The sequence below is a fragment of the Hibiscus syriacus genome, unplaced genomic scaffold (assembly GCF_006381635.1).
Source record: "Hibiscus syriacus cultivar Baekdansim isolate YM2019G1 unplaced genomic scaffold, ASM638163v2 tig00110478_pilon, whole genome shotgun sequence".
Lineage (NCBI taxonomy): Eukaryota > Viridiplantae > Streptophyta > Magnoliopsida > Malvales > Malvaceae > Hibiscus > Hibiscus syriacus.
This window is the reverse complement of record NW_024062755.1, coordinates 899,563-919,026: the sequence shown is the minus strand read 5'-3', so window position 1 is coordinate 919,026 and position 19,464 is coordinate 899,563. Positions and strand designations below refer to the sequence as shown.

The window sequence follows — 19,464 nt, the reverse complement described above, 5'->3', positions numbered from 1 at the left end:
AAACCAAACGGGGAATGTGAATTCCATTCCCGGGGGAATCCCACATTCCCCCATCCAAACGGCCCCTAAAAACTAATGTTTGATAAGTATTGTATTTTAATTAAATTATATTCATATTTTTAACTAATTCATAATTATACATTTAATACTTTATAATTTAATATTTTATAAATTAATTTAACGGTACTCATCATTAACGATGTTGATCCGTACTCGTCGTGCGTGACATCATCATCCATTATTTTTTAGGTATAAGTTGACCAAGAGAGTGTAATATAATGTTCATGGATCGGATTATTTGTATTGTAATTTGATCTGTTCGATTTGATTCAAGTACTCTACGTCGAAACGAGCTTTAATCCGGACAAGAAATACTTTTAGAGATAATTCAAACTTAATTTAAAAATAATAATTATCAATTTAAAGAATATGATCATAACATTACACATAACAAAATGCTCCAAAACCCATTTTTCCTATGTAAATGCTCCATTAAACATAGCAAAAAGAAAAGCAAAGATAAACATAATATGATCATAACATTCTTAGCTATCATCTCTTACAATAGCCCACACCTCTTCGAAAATCATGACCGGTATTGCATTTCCATTACCGGCCATCGGATGAGCTAAATGTAGCCGAAAATCCCGAGGGCTTCGCGGGAATGCTTGACTGAATTTTGGAATAGGAAAATCACCAAACATTGTTGAGGTACCTTAATCTACTTGCCATTTCTGTAGGAACTGAGGCAGGCTCATGTGAAGCTCAATCCCCGAGTTTCCGTCGTCCTCTTGAGTTGTAGGTTTCCATTGCTCGACGAGAGGTCCGAGCACGTTAACGGCATGCCCCATGTCGGCTCTTTGATAAGGCTCACGAGCCGTCCAGTGACCTGCCAACTTGGCTACCTTGAAGATCATTGCCATCGTCTCATCATCGCAGCTGATTGTTTCATCAACAACTTTCAGAAAGTTTTCTTTGTTGATTAGAACCCTACGGAACCATGTGACCAAATGTGATTTCTCCTCAGGTAAGGTTATATCTAAAGCTTGTCTGCCGGTGACTATCTCCATCAACACCACTCTAAATGCATACACATCCACCTTTGTTGACCCCTTCCGGTCGCTGTTGAGATCGAAAGAAAATGAAGTACATATTTTAAAATTTTAATATTTAACCAAACAATAAAATTGAAGTATCATATTCTCGCATCCAAGTAAACATCAGTTGGCTAAAGGCCCGAGGCCTAGGGAGCAAATTTAAGGATACGAACAACCAGGCAAAAGACGATAATGTGAAACACGACATGCACAACATAAAAAATGTAACACAAATATGACATAAATACATGAATGTAAAATCTTATGTAAAACGGATTATTGACGCATCAGCATATATACTCAAGTATTTGGAACACACCTACAGTTGCATTGAAAAATCAAAGATACACCTAAATTACTTTGAAAGGTTTGATTTTCCAAGAGCCTCTCGTTGCCATTAATACAGTAACCCAAAAGTGCAACCAAATGCCTGTGCCTAACCTTCGTAAGCATTGCAATTTCAGCTTGAAACTCGTTCATTCCTTTAGTACCTTTCTCTGCACACTCCATTCTCTTGACAGATATCCGTGTGCCATCAGGCATTTCGCCTTTATACACAATCCCGAAACCTCCTCGTCCTAAAACGTTAGCCTCATTGAAATTATCAGTCACCTCTCTTAGCACTTGTATCGAGATCGCAACATTCCCACCCTCAAAGAAATGGCGATCACTATAATCACCGCTACTTTGGCTTTGCATTTCACCAGGCAATCCTCCATAGCCGTTTGTTGCTTTACCCATTACCCCATTCTTAACTGGTCGCTTCTCAGAATCACTGGCATTGCCATTCATCTGACCAAATTTCCCATATTTCTTGTTCATCACGTACTAATAAGAAACAAAGCAAACAACAGCAATGAAAACCAATACACCGATCACAATACCGACAATCGAAGCTATGGAATTCTTGCCATTGCCACTGTTTTTCGAGTTACCATTAGAACCTCCACTAGATGCCCCAGAACCTGGAGTTCCTCCACCACCAGGACCGGTCGAATTTCCTAGTAAACTATTCCCTGAGTGAGCAACCGCACCTTAGACGAAAATTCCGGCATGTCCCTGTTAGATCATAAACTTGATCCATTATGGGAGCCTAAACCCAAACCCAAACTAAATTGATGTCATTACTTACATCATTTAATTAAAGATGTCATTGCTTACATCATTTAATTAATGATGTCATTGCTTACATCAATTTAGTTAGGTGAGAGTTAGATATTTGTTGAATTTGTAATGGTTTAAATTAGTTTATTTGTGTGGTGTAGGATTGTTCTTGAGTAGTATAAATACCCCTTCCCATTTTAGTTTTAAGCATCAAGAAAAATTAAGAGCTTCTAAGTGAGTGAAGAAGCAAAGTCTTATAAGAGTGAGTTGTAGTTCTTGTTTTAGAGTGAGAGTACTCTTGTAATATTTGTTTGAGTTTCAATAAAAGTTATTTGTGTGAGTGTTTTATTTCCAACAGAGTGGCATCAGAGCGAGTTGGAAAGATTGAAGGTCTCGACGAGAGGAATACGACGCCGCCAGAATTTTCTCAATCTGAGTTTTGAAGCACCGCCACGCACCGCCGGAAGACTACTGTCAGAAAATCGAGTTGACTCACCGAGTTGAGCCGAGTAAGCTGAGTTGGAGCCCTTGACCGAGTTGTCCAAGTCCCTCCAAAGTTTTTTTTCATCGTTCCGAATTCATCCGTGCAATCGGATTTTACAAAATCTCATTATATTGAGAGATATGGCAAATGGTATGGCATCATTCCAAGTTCCGACACTCAACAACAACAACTACGACAATTGGAGTATCAAAATGAAGGCACTTCTTGGATCACAAGATGTGTGGGATATCATAGAGAAAGGCTATAACGAGCCTGCGGATGATGATGCTTTTGCTACTCTTACACCAGATCAAAAGACAACTTTGAAGGATTCAAGAAAGAGAGACAAGAAGGCTCTCTACCTCATCTATCAAGCATTAGATGATGATGGTTTTGAAAATATTTCAAGTGCAAGCTCTAGCAAGGAAGCGTGGGAGAAGCTGCAAACCTCTTACAAAGGATCCGAGCAAGTGAAGAAGGTTCGTCTCCAAACATTAAGAGGTGAATTCGAATCCTTAAACATGAAAGCATCTGAGTCTATTTCAGATTATTTCTCAAGAGTAGTAGCTGTTTCTAATCAATTAAAAAGAAATGGTGAAAAGTTAGATGATGTGAGGATAATAGAGAAGATACTCCGTTCGTTGGATCCCAAATTTGAGCACATCGTCGTGACGATTGAAGAAACTAAAGACTTGGAAGAAATAAAGATCGAACAACTCCAAGGATCATTTCAAGCATACGAAGAGAAGCATAAAAAGAAGCATGAGTTTACTGAGCAACTCCTCAAGCTGCAACTCAAGGATATGCATGAGAGCCAACGCAATGATAGAAACCAACGTGGCCAAGGCAGAGGTAGAGGCCATGGACGAGGTGGAAGTCGAGGTCGTGGACGAGGCTGGAATTACAACAATAACAATTCCAGCAATAACTATGAGAAAGGAGAAAGCTCAACACGAGGCCGTGGAAGAATTAATCCAAACTCAAAGTATGACAAATCTCAAATTCGATGTTATAATTGTCAAAAATTTGGGCATTATGATTCAGAATGTAGAGCTCCCAACAACAAAATTGAGGAGAAGGCCAATTACGTGGAGGAAAAGACAGATGGCAAAGAAACTCTTCTTCTAGCACGAAAGGAAACTGATGGTGGCCAAGCAAATTCCTGGTATCTTGACAGTGGTGCAAGCAATCACATGTGTGGAAGGAAAGACATGTTTGTGGAGCTAGACGAGTCAGTAAGTGGAAATGTTTCGTTTGGAGATGATTCCACAATAGCAGTGAAAGGGAGAGGTAACATTCTTATCCGTTTGAAAGATGGGAGACATCAATTTATTTCAAATGTCTACTATGTGCCCAATATGAAAAGTAACATTTTAAGTTTAGGGCAACTGGTAGAGAAAGGTTATGATATTCATAAATAATTATAATCTTTCTATAAAAGATGATAAGAATAACTTCATTGCTAAAGTGCCGATGTCAAAGAATAGAATGTTCTTGATCAACATACAAAATGATGTTGCAAAGTGCTTGAAAGCTTGCTACAAAGATGCATCATGGCTTTGGCATCTTCGATTTGGGCATCTCAATTTTGGAGGTCTAGAGCTATTATCTAAGAAGGAGATGGTGAAAGGACTACCTCACATCAACCATCCTGACCAGCTCTGTGAAGGGTGTCTAGTCGGGAAACAATTCAGGAAAAGCTTTCCAAAGGAGTCAGAGACAAGAGCTAAGAAGCCACTTGAGCTCATCCATACCGATGTGTGGACCGATCAAGCCAAGCTCTCTCGGTAACAATAACTATTTTCTTCTCTTCATTGATGATTTTTCAAGAAAAACCTGGGTATATTTCTTGAAACAGAAGTCAGAAGTTTTTGAAGTCTTCAAGAAGTTCAAAGCAGCAGTGGAGAGAGAAAGCGGTAGAAAGATCAAAGTCATGAGATCCGATCGAGGTGGAGAATTTACTTCCAGGGAGTTTCAAGAGTTCTGTGAAGCAAATGGAATTCGTCGACCAATGACAGTTCCTAGATCCCCCCAGCAAAATGGTGTGGCAGAAAGAAAGAATAGAACAATCCTCGACATGGCACGAAGCATGCTCAAAAGCAAGAAACTACCCAAAGAATTTTGGGCGGAAGCAGTATCGTGTGCAGTCTACTTGTCAAATCGATCTCCAACAAGAAGTGTATGGGGAAAGACACCGCAAGAGGCATGGAGTGGAAGAAAGCCTGTCATTTCCCACTTGAGAACCTTTGGAAGTATAGCCCATGTTCACGTACCAGACGAGAGAAGAACGAAGCTTGATGATAAAAGCGAGAGTTTTATCTTCATCGGCTATGATGCTAATTCGAAGGGCTACAAGTTGTACAATCCAGACAATAAGAAGTTTGTGATTAGTCGAGATGTGGTCTTCAACGAAGAAGGAGAATGGGATTTTAACTCTCATACAGATGACTTCAATTTCTTTCCTCTGTTTGAAGAAGATGAGCAGACAATGAGGGAGCAACTAGATGAATCTCAACAAGAGCTTGCAACTCCACCCACTTCACCAACATCAACCACTCAAGGAGACTCATCACCTTCATCATCGTCAAGTGGGAGTCAAAGTGAAAGAGTTGTGCAACGCACAAGAAGCCTTAGAGATCTCTATGAGGTAACTGAACGACAAGATAATCTTACATTATTTTGTTTGTTTGCCGATTGTGAACCAGTGAGCTTTCAAGAAGTGGTACAAGAAAAGAAATGGAGAGATGCGATGGACGAAGAAATCAAGGCCATCGAGAAGAAAGACACATGGGAACTTACCTCACTTCCCAAGGGACATAAGGCGATAGGTGTCAAATGGGTGTACAAAACAAAGCAAAATGCCAAAGGAGAGATTGAAAGGCACAAGGTGAGGCTAGTTGCTAAAGGCTATAGTCAAAAGGCTGGAATTGACTATGATGAGGTATTTGCTCCTGTTGCTCAATTGGAGACTATCAGACTAATCATTTCTTTGGCAGCTCAAAACAAGTGGAAGATACAACAGATGGATGTAAAGTCCGCCTTCTTAAATGGAGTTCTTGAAGAGGAACTTTACATTCAGCAACCATCAGGCTATGAAGTCAAAGGGCATGAAGACAAGGTGTTGAAGTTGAAGAAGGCTCTTTACGGGCTAAAACAAGCACCAAGGGCATGGAATAGCCGAATCGACAAGTACTTCCAAGAGAATGGTTTCAACAAATGTCCCTACGAGCATGCTCTATATATCAAGATCAAAGATGAAGATATTTTGATCGTGTGCCTCTACGTGGACGATTTGATCTTCACTGGAAGCAACCCAAGCATGTTTAATGAATTCAAGGATGTGATGATGAAAGAATTCGAGATGACAGACATGGGGCTCATGGCGTACTACCTTGGCATTGAAGTTAAGCAACAAAATGATGGAATTTTCATTTCACAGGAAAGCTATGCAAAGGAGATACTGAAGAAGTTCAAGATGGAGAACTGTAAGCCAATAAGCACACCGGCAGAATACGGGATCAAGATGACCAAACATGAAGAAGGCGAAAGTGTAGATCCAACATTCTTCAAAAGTTTGGTAGGAAGTCTACGCTATCTAACTTGCACGAGACCCGATATTCTTCACGTAGTTGGATTGGTTAGTCGCTACATGGAATCCCCAACAACCACCCATTTTAAAGCTGCAAAGAGAATTCTTCGCTATCTGAAAGGTACAATTGACTTTGGCTTGTTCTATTCAGTTTCTAATGATTACAAGCTTGTTGGATATAGCGACAGTGATTGGGGTGGAGACATAGATAATCGAAGGAGCACTACTGGATTCGTATTTTTCATGGGAGATATTGCATTCACATGGATGTCAAAGAAACAACCGATTGTCACATTGTCCACTTGTGAAGCGGAATATGTTGCTGCTACCTCATGTGTTTGTCATGCAATTTGGCTTAGAAATCTATTGAAGGAGATTGGTTTGATACAAGAAGAGCCTACCAAGGTTTGTGTCGACAACAAGTCAGCCATTGCCTTAGCGAAGAATCCAGTATTCCATGATCGAAGCAAGCACATTGATATTCGCTACCACTATATAAGGGAGTGTGTTGCAAGAAAAGATGTGGAAGTTGAATATGTGAAGTCACAAGATCAAGTTGCTGATATTTTTACCAAGCCACTGACCAGCGAAGACTTCTTAAGATTAAGGAACCTACTAGGGGTCACGAGATCAAGTTTAAGGGAGGGTGTTAGATCATAAACTTGATCCATTATGGGAGCCTAAACCCAAACCCAAACTAAATTGATGTCATTACTTACATCATTTAATTAAAGATGTCATTGCTTACATCATTTAATTAATGATGTCATTGCTTACATCAATTTAGTTAGGTGAGAGTTAGATATTTGTTGAATTTGTAATGGTTTAAATTAGTTTATTTGTGTGGTGTAGGATTGTTCTTGAGTAGTATAAATACCCCTTCCCATTTTAGTTTTAAGCATCAAGAAAAATTAAGAGCTTCTAAGTGAGTGAAGAAGCAAAGTCTTATAAGAGTGAGTTGTAGTTCTTGTTTTAGAGTGAGAGTACTCTTGTAATATTTGTTTGAGTTTCAATAAAAGTTGTTTGTGTGAGTGTTTTATTTCCAACAGTCCCCAGTAAGATTATTATTAGACACATCAAAAAACTGCAAACTACTCAACTTAGTCAAACCATGAGGGATGTGACCTGTTCAGTTATTGTCATTCAGATTCAAGTTCTTCAACTTTGTAAGATTCGCAAACGCTGGAGAAATTGTCTCCGTCAAACCTTTCTTCCCAAGATTCACAGCAATAGAATCACCGTCGTCTGTGGCGGCGAAGGCGGCGGAGAGGAGGAGAAAAGGGAGGAGGAAGTTGAGTTGGTTGGTGCTTCCCATTGCAGGAATGAAGAAACAGATTGAAAAAAACGTTTCCAAATAAAGAGCTACTATTTAACTACGAGGGAAAGAGAAAAACATATATACATAATTAAAGAAGCAGTGATTATACCTTAAAATTTTCTTAATTTATTAATAACCAACACACCTAAATTTTCTATTAGGTTATTTGTCGAATTTTTAAAAAAAAATATAATTTTAAATTTTATAAATAAATAAATTTATAAAAATAAAATTAATTATACTATCGATTCCATCAATTAAACCATCAATTCAATAATATTTACAAAATAAAAAAAATACTTTTTAAATGTTCAGCTGGTTTTTTATTTATTTTTATTTTTAATATTTATCAATTTATAATACCATTTTATTTCTAATTTATATTATGGATTAAATTCGTTAAATTATTAATTTTTAAATTGACTGATCGATCCAATTCTAATAATATTGGAAAAGATAATATATTCATTTTATTAATTTATTCAATTAGTATTTTTCTATTTAAAGAAAATAGCTGTATTTTATTTTTATAAAACGACTTTCGTGTTTGGCCCGAATTTAAGACTAAGAATCTTCCATTAATTATGCCGTGATCTATTGTGTGAATATATGTTTTAATAATTTTCAACATAATTTAATTTTTTAATGTAATGGATTTTTTAAAAAAATATTTCGTTTTATAATTTCATGTCCTAATAAATTTATTAATTTTTTGGAAAAGTAATTTTAGGAAACTTTAATAAATAAATTAGTTTATATTTTAATTTTAATTTTTTAAAATAAATAAATGGGAATACCACAAAAAATACAGCTGTTGCTTACCAAATACCATATAATTAAATTTAATTCTTACCTTTTTTCCCCTTGCGTTTCTCCTCTTTATCCCCCCCCACACCATGTATCTAGTATTTATATGCTATGAATTTATACAATCATATTTTTTTTCTATTTTTTATAATTTAAAAAAATATATTTTTGTTATTAGATGCGGTGGACAAAATTCGATTTAATTAATTTTTTAATCTTAAATTATTTAATGAGGGAATGAAAACGATTGATAGTATGGAGCTTCTGAATATGTGGAAATATATTTATTTTTGACTGACTTTTTCGAATATGAGAGTGTGCTGCAATCCAGAAAAGGTTGCAAAAGCCATACATGCTATGAGTATGTCCCATTTGAGATCAGGAAACCGACGTACACATTATAATGACCAGCAATGAGAGAGCCCTCTCTTTTTACTTGGTACAGACTGAATTTGGATGGTGCCCGGAAGATGGAATCAAGGGTGACCTCGTGCGGGGGGATCTTGCGAGATGTCAACGATGGCTGGATTATGGGGTTTAAGAAGCCCTTCGACGATGCTCGATCTTGGATGCCGGATTATGGAGAGTGGTGATTGGATTCGAGACCGCATGGAAACTTGGCATTAGGAATATCATGATTGATATAGACTATGGAAATATTCCTGTTACTGCTCCAAGGGGATCTAATGGATAGGGTATCTCTGATGATGGTATCACAAGCAGTTCAGTTGTTTCAACGAGAAATGAGCTTACAATTTCGTCATGTATAGAGATAAAAAAAAATGCAGTCACTGATGAATTGATAAAGATGACGTGGTCTCTTCCATTTGGTCTCCACACTTTTCACGATCCACCTGAGGAAGTGGTTGCACTATCGGAGAATGATAGGCGCATGCACGGCTAAGATATTTGATACCTAGTTGCACTTTTCTACTAATTGTATTCAAGAAAAAGTATTCAAGTTAAATTATGAGAGTTGATTTAAATTTATAAATTCAAATAATTGAAAAATTAGTTAAATAATTTCAAGAAATTTGAACATCTTAAGGTGATTTCATTTTTTCAGATATTTTTAGAAATTGGATAATATTTAGGGTTTAGGATTTAAATATAAGATAAATTACATGTATAGTATTTACATTATTACTTTTGTTTTGTTACCTAAATTTTTATTTTTTAAAAAAAACATACATAATATTTAATTTAGGTTTTATTTTGATATCTCGTCATTTAAAATTTAACGGTAATATTGACATGTCACGATAAGATTATATCAAATTATCATTGAAAAATATTGCGTTAGTAGCAAGGTACTAAATTGAAGCTTAAATTAATCATTAAATATAGTTTTCAAAAAAAAAAATTTAAATATCAAAACGAAATAAAAGTAATAGTTTAAGTATTAAACATATAATTTACCCTATTTAATATTATGATCAAAATTAAACACAAATTTAGTACACAAGTTGAAATTTACTCGCAACCATGAGTAACATCATGTACGAAAGCCTTAAGGTTGATATCCAAGGATCCACCTTTCATGGCGGCGTCCCTGGCTAAATCTTTCCATTTCTCAACATTTTTTCTCACTTGCTTCCCTTTCTCTTCATCTCCCATCACCAAATCCAAGCACCTAACAATCTCATAACGTTCCACTATCCCTTCTTCATTACCACTCATTCTCACCCCCGTCCCCCAAACATCTTCAATCAGCTTCGCATTCGTCGCTTGATCCGAACACTGAGGAAACGCCACCGTTGGTACGCCGACGACCAAGCTCTCTAACGTCGAGCTCCACCCGCAATGAGTCACGAAGCAACCCAGCGATGGATGAGACAAAACTTCTACTTGCAAACACCATGGGACTATCATCCCAAACTGCTCAAATTCTTCTCTGCAACTCAGTTTATCTTCTTCTGTCTCTTCCTCTCTAGCTTTCTGATTTCTTACCACCCACAAAAATGGTCGCCCGCTGGATATCAAAGCTCGAGCGATTTCCTCCATTTGTTGTCTTGCTAAAACGGCAATGCTCCCGAATGATACGTAAACGACACTGGATTTTGGTTTCGAGTTCAGCCATTGGAGATAATCGTTTGAGTTGCATTGAAAAATGTCAGCTTTTAGGGATCTGTCCAATGGATTTTTAAGAGAAGATGATTGGATTAAGGGTCCAACAGCAATCATTTTAAACTTTTCAATGCTTTTAATGCTTCCGATTCCAAAGCATCGAATTTGTTAACGAGGATTCTAGCGTTGGTTTCTTCGGCCAGAACTTCCATTTGCTCTTGGAACATCGACAGTGCCGAATGGTAAACTTTCGAAGCGTTGAAAAATGAGGGAACGCGCGGCCGGCGAAGTGACGGCAGCCCTGGTAATTTTATCGAACACTTGGATTTGGAGTCATCAGCTTGGGCTTTAATGGCGGATTCATATCCATTAAGTAAAAGTAGTAGATATCGAACACTTTTAGAATCTCTTATGCTAGGAACAAATAACAACCAACCTAATATATCCTCACTTAAACTGAAACTACAAAATTTCAGTTTACATCAGTTTCTGAACATACTCATAATAATTCACGCAACTTTAAAAGTACATCCAACTTAAGAAGATTTATCAAGATGTCAGTCAATTGTTCTTGTGTAATCAACTTCACCGTACCAATCTGTTGGAAATGAAACACTTACACAAACAACTTTTATTGAAACTCAAACAAATATTACAAGAGCTTTATCACTCAAAATCAAGAACTACAACTCACTCTTAAAAGAGTTTGCTTCTTAACTCACTTAGAAGCTCTTAATTTTTCTTGATGCTTAAACTAAAATAGGGAGGGGTATTTATACTACTCAAGAACAATCCTACACCACACAAATAAAATAATTTAAACCATTAAAGTCTACCAAATACCTAACTAAATTGATGTAAGCAATGACATCAATTTAGTTTGGGTTTGGGTTTAGGCTCCCATAATGGATCAAGTTTACGATCCAACACTCCCCCTTAAACTTGATCTTTTGATTCCTAGTAAATTCCTTAATCTTATGAAGTCTTCGCTTGTCAGTGGCTTGGTAAAAATATCGGCAACTTGATCTTGTGACTTCACGTATTCAACTTCCACATCGTTTCTTGCAACACACTCCCTTATATAGTGGTAGCGAATATTGATGTGCTTGCTTCGATCATGGAATACTGGATTCTTTGTTAAGGCAATGGCTGACTTTTTGTCGACACAAACCTTGGTAGGCTCTTCTTGTATCAAACCTATCACCTTCAATAGATTTCTAAGCCAAATTGCATGACAAACGCATGAGGTAGCAACAACATATTCTGCTTCACAAGTGGACAATGTGACAATCGGTTGTTTCTTTGACATTCATGTAAAAGCAGTATCTCCCATGAAAAATACGAATCCAGTAGTGTTCCTTCGATTATCTATGTCTCTACCCCAATCACTGTCGTTATATCCAACAAGTTTGTAATCATTAGAAACTGAATAGAACAAGCCAAAGTCAATTGTACCTTTCAGATAGCGAAGAATTCTCTTTGCGGCTTTAAAATGGGTGGTTGTTGGAGATTCCATATAACGACTAACCAATCCAACTGCGTGAAGAATATCAGGCCTCGTGCAAGTTAGATAGAGTAGACTTCCCACCAAACTTTTGATGCATGTTGGATCTATACTTTCGCCTTCTTCATGTTTGGACATCTTGATCCCGTATTCTGTCGATGTGCTTATTGACTTACAGTTCTCCATCTTGAACTTCTTCAGGATCTCTTTTGCATAGCTTTCCTGTGAAATGAAAATTCTATCCTTTTGTTGCTTAACTTCAATGCCAAGGTAGTACGCCATGAGCCTCATGTCTGTCATCTCGAATTTTTTCTTCATCACGTCCTTGAATTCATTAAACATGCTTGGGTTGCTTTCGGTGAAGACTAAATCGTCCACGTAGAGGCACACGATCAAAATATCTCCATCTTTGATCTTGATATATAAAGCGTTCTTATAGGGACATTTGTTGAAGCCATTCTCTTGGAAGTACTTGTGGATTCGGCTATTCCATGCCATTGGTGCTTGTTTTAGCCCGTAAAAAGCCTTCTTCAACTTCAACACCTTGTCTTCGTGCCCTTTGACTTCGTAGCCTGATGGTTGCTGAATGTAAACTTCCTCTTCAAGAATTCCATTTAGGAAGACAGACTTTACATCCATTTGTTGTATCTTCCACTTGTTTTGAGCTGCCAAAGAAATGATTAGTCTGATAGTCTCCAATCGAGCAATAGGAGCGAATACCTCATCTTAGTCAATTCCACCCTTTTGACTACAACCTTTAGCAACTAGCCTCGCCTTATGCCTTTCAATCTCTCCTTTGGCGTTTTTCTTTGTTTTGTACACCCATTTGCCACCTATCACCTTATGTCCCTTGGGAAGTGAGGTAAGTTCACATGTGTCATTCTTCTCGATGGCCTTGATTTCTTCGTCCATTGCATCTCTCCACTTCTTTTCTTGTATTGCTTCTTGAAAGCTCACTGGTTCATAATCGACAAATAGACAAAATAATGTAATATTATCTTGTCGTTCAGTTACCTCATAGAGATCTCTAAGGCTTCTTGTATGTTGCACAACTTTTTCACTTTGACTCCCACTTGACGATGATGAAGGTGATGAATCTCCTTGAGTGGTTGATGTTGGTGAAATGGGTGGAGTTTCAAGCTCTTGTTGAGGTTCACCTAGTTGTTCCCTCATTGTCTGCTCATCTTCTTCAAACTGAGGAAAGAAATTGAAGTCATTTGCATGAGAGTTAAAATTTCATTTTCATTCTTCGTTGAAGACCACATCCCGACTAATCATAAACTTATTATTATCTGGATTGTACAGCTTGTAGCCTTTCGAATTAGCATCATAGCCGATGAAGATAAAATTCTCACTTTTATAATCAAGCTTCATTCTTCTCTCGTCTGGTACGTGAACATGGGCTATACTTCCAAAGATTCTTAAGTGGGAAATGTTAGGCTTTCTTCCACTTCATGCCTCTTGCAGTGTCTTCCCCCCATACACTTCTTGTTGGAGATCGGTTTGACAAGTAGAATGCACACGCTACTGCTTCCGCCCAAAATTCCTTGGGTAGTTTCCTAAATTATTTCCCGACTAGACACCCTTCACAAAGCTGGTCAAGATGGTTGATGCAAGGTAGTCTCTTCACCATCTCCTTCTTAGATAGTAATTCCAGACCTCCAAAATTGAGATGCCCAAATCAAAGATGCCAAAGCCATGATGCATCTTTGTAACAAGCTTTCAGGCACTTTGCAACATCATTTTGTATGTTGATCAAGAACATTTTATTCTTTGACATCGGCACTTTAGCAATTAAGTTATTCTTATCATCTTTTATAGAAATATTATAATTATTCATATGAATATCATAATCTTTTTCTACCAGTTGCCCTAAACTTAAGATGCTACTTTTCATATTGGGCACATAGTAGACATTTGAAATAAATTGATGTCTCCCATATTTCAAACGGATAAGAATGTTATATCTCTCTTTCAATACTATTGTGAAATCATCTCCAAATGAAACATTTCCACTTACTAACTCATCTAGCTCCACGAACATGTCTTTCCTTCCACACATGTGATTGCTTGCACCACTGTCAAGATACCAGGAATTTGCTTGGCCACCATAAGTTTCCTTTCGTGCTAGAAGAAGAGTTTCTTTTTCATTTGTCTTTTCCTCCACATAGTTGGCCTTCTCCTCAATTTTGTTGTTGGGAGCTCTACATTCTGAGGCATAATGCCTAAACTTCTGACAATTATAACATTGAACTTGAGATTTGTCATATCTCGAGTTCGGATTGATTCTTCCACAGCCTCGTGTTGAGCTTTCTCCTTTCTCATAGTTGTTGTTGGAATTGTTGTTATTGTAATTCCAGCTTCGTCCATGACCTCGACTTCCACCTCGTCCATGGCCTCTACCTCTGCCTAGGTCATGTTGATTTCTATTATTGCGTTGGCTTTCATGCATATCATTGAGTTGCAGCTTGAGGAGTTGCTTAGTAAACTCATGCTTCTTCTTATGTTTCTCTTCGTATGCTTGCAATGATCCTTGGAGTTGCTCGATCGTCATTTCTTCCAAGTCTTTAGTTTCTTCAATCGCCACGACGATGTGCTCAAATTTGGAATCCAATGAACGAAGTATCTTATCTATTATCCTCACATCTTCTAACTTTTCACCATTTCTTTTCAATTGATTAGAAACAGCTACTACTCTTGAGAAATAATATAAAATAGTCTTGGATGCTTTCATGTGTAAGGATTCAAATTCACCTCTTAATGTTTGGAGACGGACCTTCTTCATTTGCTCGGATCCTTTGTAAGAGGTTTGCAGTTTCTCCCACGCTTCCTTGCTAGAGCTTGCACTCGAAATCTTTTCAAAACCATCATCATCTAATGCTTGATAGATAAGGTAGAGAGCCTTCTTGTCTCTCTTTCTTGAATACTTCAAAGTTATCTTTTGGTCTGGTGTAAGAGTGACAAAAGCATCATCATCCGCAGGCTCGTTATAGCCTTTCTCTATGACATCCCACACATCTTGTGATCCAAGAAATGCCTTCATTTTGATACTCCAATTGCCGTAGTTGTTGTTGTTGAGTGTTGGAACTTGGAATAATGTCATATCGTTTGCCATATCTCTCAATATAACGAGATTTTGCAAAATCGAATTGCATGGATGAATCCGGAACGCCTAAAAACCTTGGGAACGACTTGGAAAACTCGGTCAATGGGTTCCAACTCGGCTGACTCAGCTCAACTCGGTGAGTCAACTTGATTTTCTGGCAACAGTCTTCCGGCGGTGCGTGGCGGCGCGTCAGAACTCAGATTGGGAAGATTTTTGCGGCGTTGGATTCCTCTCGTCGAGACCTTCGATCTTTCCAACTAGCTCTGATGCCACTTTGTTAGAAATGAAACACTTACACAAACAATTTTTATTGAAACTCAATCAAATATTACAATAGCACTCTCACTCAAAAACAAGAACTACAACTCACTCTTAAAAGACTTTGTTTCTTAACTCACTTAGAAGCTCTTAATTTTTCTTGATGCTTAAACTAAAATGGGGAGGGGTATTTATACTACTCAAGAACAATCCTACACCACACAAATAAAATAATTTAAACCATTAAAGTCTACAAATATCTAACTCTCACCTAACTAAATTGATGTAAGCAATGATATCTTCATCTAATTGATATAAGCACTGACATCTTCATCTAATTGATGTAAGCAATAACATCAATTTAGTTTGGGTTTGGATTTAGGCTCTCATAATGGATCAAGTTTATGATCCAACACAATCTTGATAGGTTCTATATGCTAACTTCGGCCGTACATTACTGAATTTTTTTTTCTGATGGCTGAACTATTATCACATTAAATGTTAATTGATCTGTTCGGATTTTCCCCCAACTTCCTAACTATCCTCTTCAACCACACAACTTGAAAAAGTACAAGAGGCTACAACAATGAATTCACCTTCAGTGGTGGCTAAACTTACTACCGATTGTTTTTTCGATGAACTCAATAAAAAAACATAGCCTGAGGTATCTTCCTATCCTTCAAATTTCCATCATAATCATTATCCGTATAAGCAACCAGATCATCTTTTTCTCCCTTCCTATAATAAATTTCAAACCCAATAGTTCCTTGCAAATATTGCAACACTCGTTTTGTCACCTGCAAATACAACTCAATAAGATTGTCCATATATCGACTAATCAGATTCACTGTAAACATTATATCTAGGCAAGTTTCTGCGAGATACATCAGAGATTACCCATAATTTGTTTGTAATTTGTCTTGTCCACCTTAACTCCATCTTTATCCTTCATGAGCTTAACGTCAGGAACAATCGAACTGCGCACGGAATTACAGTTACTCATTCTAAGTTTGTGCAGAAATGCTGATGTATACTTCTTATGACTAAAAAAAACTCGTCTGATTTTTGTAACACTTCGAGATCAAGAAACTATCTTAATTTTCTAAGATCGGTCCTATCAACTTCAATTTTCATTGAGACTTTGAACTCAATAATCATCAATTCATTATTTTTCAGTAAAAATAAAATTATCAATATAAAGACTTACGATCAATATTTTCTCTTTGTCCTTTGTTTTTACAAAGTATACTCATAGTCACGCTTTTCAAAACATTCATTGATAAAATAGGCTTTAATGTGACTATATCAAGTACGTGGTGCTCGTTTAAATCCATAAAGGGCCGTTTTTAACTTATAAACCTTTTGCTCATTTCTATTTTTCGCATAACCAAGAGATTGCGCAAATGTTAAAGTTCATTCAAATAATATAAATATATTTTTAATAATTCCTACCTAAGAGAGGGGAAGAAGAAATTTTGCTTATAATGGATATTAAACCCTCAACCTAAGAAAGATAATGAAGTATTAACAGATGGTTATTAACCACATGTTCTAAAGATTATTGATTTTATTCGAATAATATTATATCTAATATTAGAAATAAATATAATATACTATAAAGATAATATAAATATGGTGTAACTGTAAAAGTATTTCAAATGTCAAAATAAATTAATGGTAAACAACACGATGGATCACCCTATCATTAATAAATTTACATATGAGTTATCATATTTTAAAAAGTCACAATCGAATCACTTAAATAATCGATTGTATTAGTTTGATCCCTATATCATTAAGTTTAAACGAAGAGAAAAAGGTGGTGTTATAAAAGAATTTTAATTAATATTAGTGTTGAACCCATTGAGTGTTCTTCCGTGGTAAAAGAAATTATTATTACTATTATTATTAGAGGATTTTGAGTTCGAACAGTTATATCTGTAAAGTTGTATACTTTGTATTAAGTTTATAATTAAATTATTCAAACTTAGATTTTTCGAAGATCATAAGTTCCATTCAAATATGAAAAAAGGTGTTTAGGATTTAAATATTAATATTATGGATCAAAATTAAACACAAATTTAGTACACAAGCTGAAATACTTGTAATTTACTTGCAACCATGAGTAACATCATGTACGAAAGCCTTAAGGTTGATATCCAAGGATCCACCTTTCATGGCGGCGTCCCTGGCTAAATCTTTCCATTTCTCAACATTCTTTCTCGCTTGCTTCCCTTTCTCTTCATCTCCCATCACCAAATCCAAGCACCTAACAATCTCACCACGTTCCACTATCCCTTCTTCATTACCACTTACTCTCACCCCCGTCCCCCAAACATCTTCAATGAGCTTCGCATTCGTCACTTGATCCGAAAACTGAGGAAACGCCACCGTCGGCACGCCGACGACCAAGCTCTCTAACGTCGAGTTCCACCCGCAATGAGTCACGAAGCAACCCAACGATGGATGAGACAACACATCCACTTGCGAACACCATGGGACTATCATCCCAAACTGCTCTAATTCTTCTCTGCAACTCAGTTTATTTTCTTCCGTCTCTTCTTCTCCTCTAGATTTCTGATTTCTTACCACCCACAAAAATGGTCGCCCACTGGATATCAAAGCTCGAGCGATTTCCTCCATTTGTTGTCTTGCTAAAACGGCAATGCTCCCAAATGATACGTAAACGACACTTGATTTTGGTTTCGAGTTTAGCCATTGGAGATAATCTTTTGAATTGCATTGAAAAATGTCACCTATTAAGGAACTGTCCAATGGATCTTTAAGAAAAGATGATTGGATTAAGGGTCCAACAGCAATCATTTTAAACTTTTCAATGGCTTTTAATGCTTCAGGTTCCAAAGCATCGAAGGTGTTAACGAGGATTCTAGCGTTGGGTTCTTTGGCCAGAACTTCCATTTGCTCTTGGAACATCAAAAGGACCGAATGGTAAGCATTCGAAGCGTCGAAAAATGAGGGAACGTCCCCGCCGGCGAGTGGCGGCAGCCCTGGTAATTTTATCGAACACTTGGATTTGGAGTCATCAGCTTGGGTTTTAATGGCGGATTCATATCCATTAAAGTAAAAGTAGTAGATGTCGAACACTATGGCGGGCTGAATCCAAAGGACAGCCGATTTGATGTGATGTTCACGTGCCACCTCCGTCGCCCACTGAAGGAGCAAAGAGTAGACAATGCAAGTGATAGGTTTGCCTTCGTTTTCACTTCTTGTTATAAAGTCAGAGATGGCTTCTTTCCCTCGACGACTGAATTCAGCTATGAAAAGGTCTTTGTCATCCCCGGGCTTCATTCCGTCGTCGTAGCCATCGGAAAAGGGTAAAAACGATAGGCCTTGAGCGGTGGGGACTTTGGTCATGCGGCGGCGGGCGGAGATGCTGGTGATGAAAGTGACATGTACACCAACACGTATAAGATGCTTGGCGAATTGGAGGGTAGGGTTTATGTGTCCTTGTGCAGGGTAGGTTACTAGGAGGAAATGAGGTTGTGGCATGGTGGTTACGGTGGAGCGTGTTTGCGCGTGGAGTATGAAAATTTACAAGTGTTTTGAACTTCTAATGTGAAGTGATTGAGGAAGGACAGCAATAGGGTTTATATATGAGTGGTAGCCATTGAAAAGGTGACGTTTGAGCTGACGAATTTGTGGGATTCATAAACATTGTACTTTTGTCTGGTTTTGATCTCAGATTAGTTAAGCACACGTTATTGTCAAAAGACAGTTTATCCGAGCACGACTCTTGGCATACTGTTAACTGTCGTGTCGTGTAAGTATTCGAATAATAAGATATCTTTTCACCACTTCTAAAAAATGATAGGTCGCCTGAATAAATTTCGTCATGTACTACAATAATAACACTATGTCATGAAATAATCCTTTACTCCCAGCATGATTTTTTCTTCTCATCATATTATCCAAAAAAAATTGCAAACATTAATTAATTTTTTTATTTAATTCATTTTACTAATTTAATTATATAATAAAAAGTATTTAATTACTTGTTTAAAAAACAAAAACATAGTTGATTTATTTAAGATTATCATAAGACATTTTGAACATTTGAGTTTAAAATGATCTTTCGACTTGAAATACATTTAATAAATAAACTTTTAGTC

General features: G+C 37.0%; 1 pseudogene; it reads right to left on the bottom strand.

Annotated features, from left to right (window-relative positions):
• Positions 1-9,857: 9,857 nt before the first annotated feature.
• On the bottom strand, positions 9,858-18,904 carry LOC120128287 (annotated as a pseudogene).
• Between the last annotated feature and the right edge of the window lie 560 nt (positions 18,905-19,464).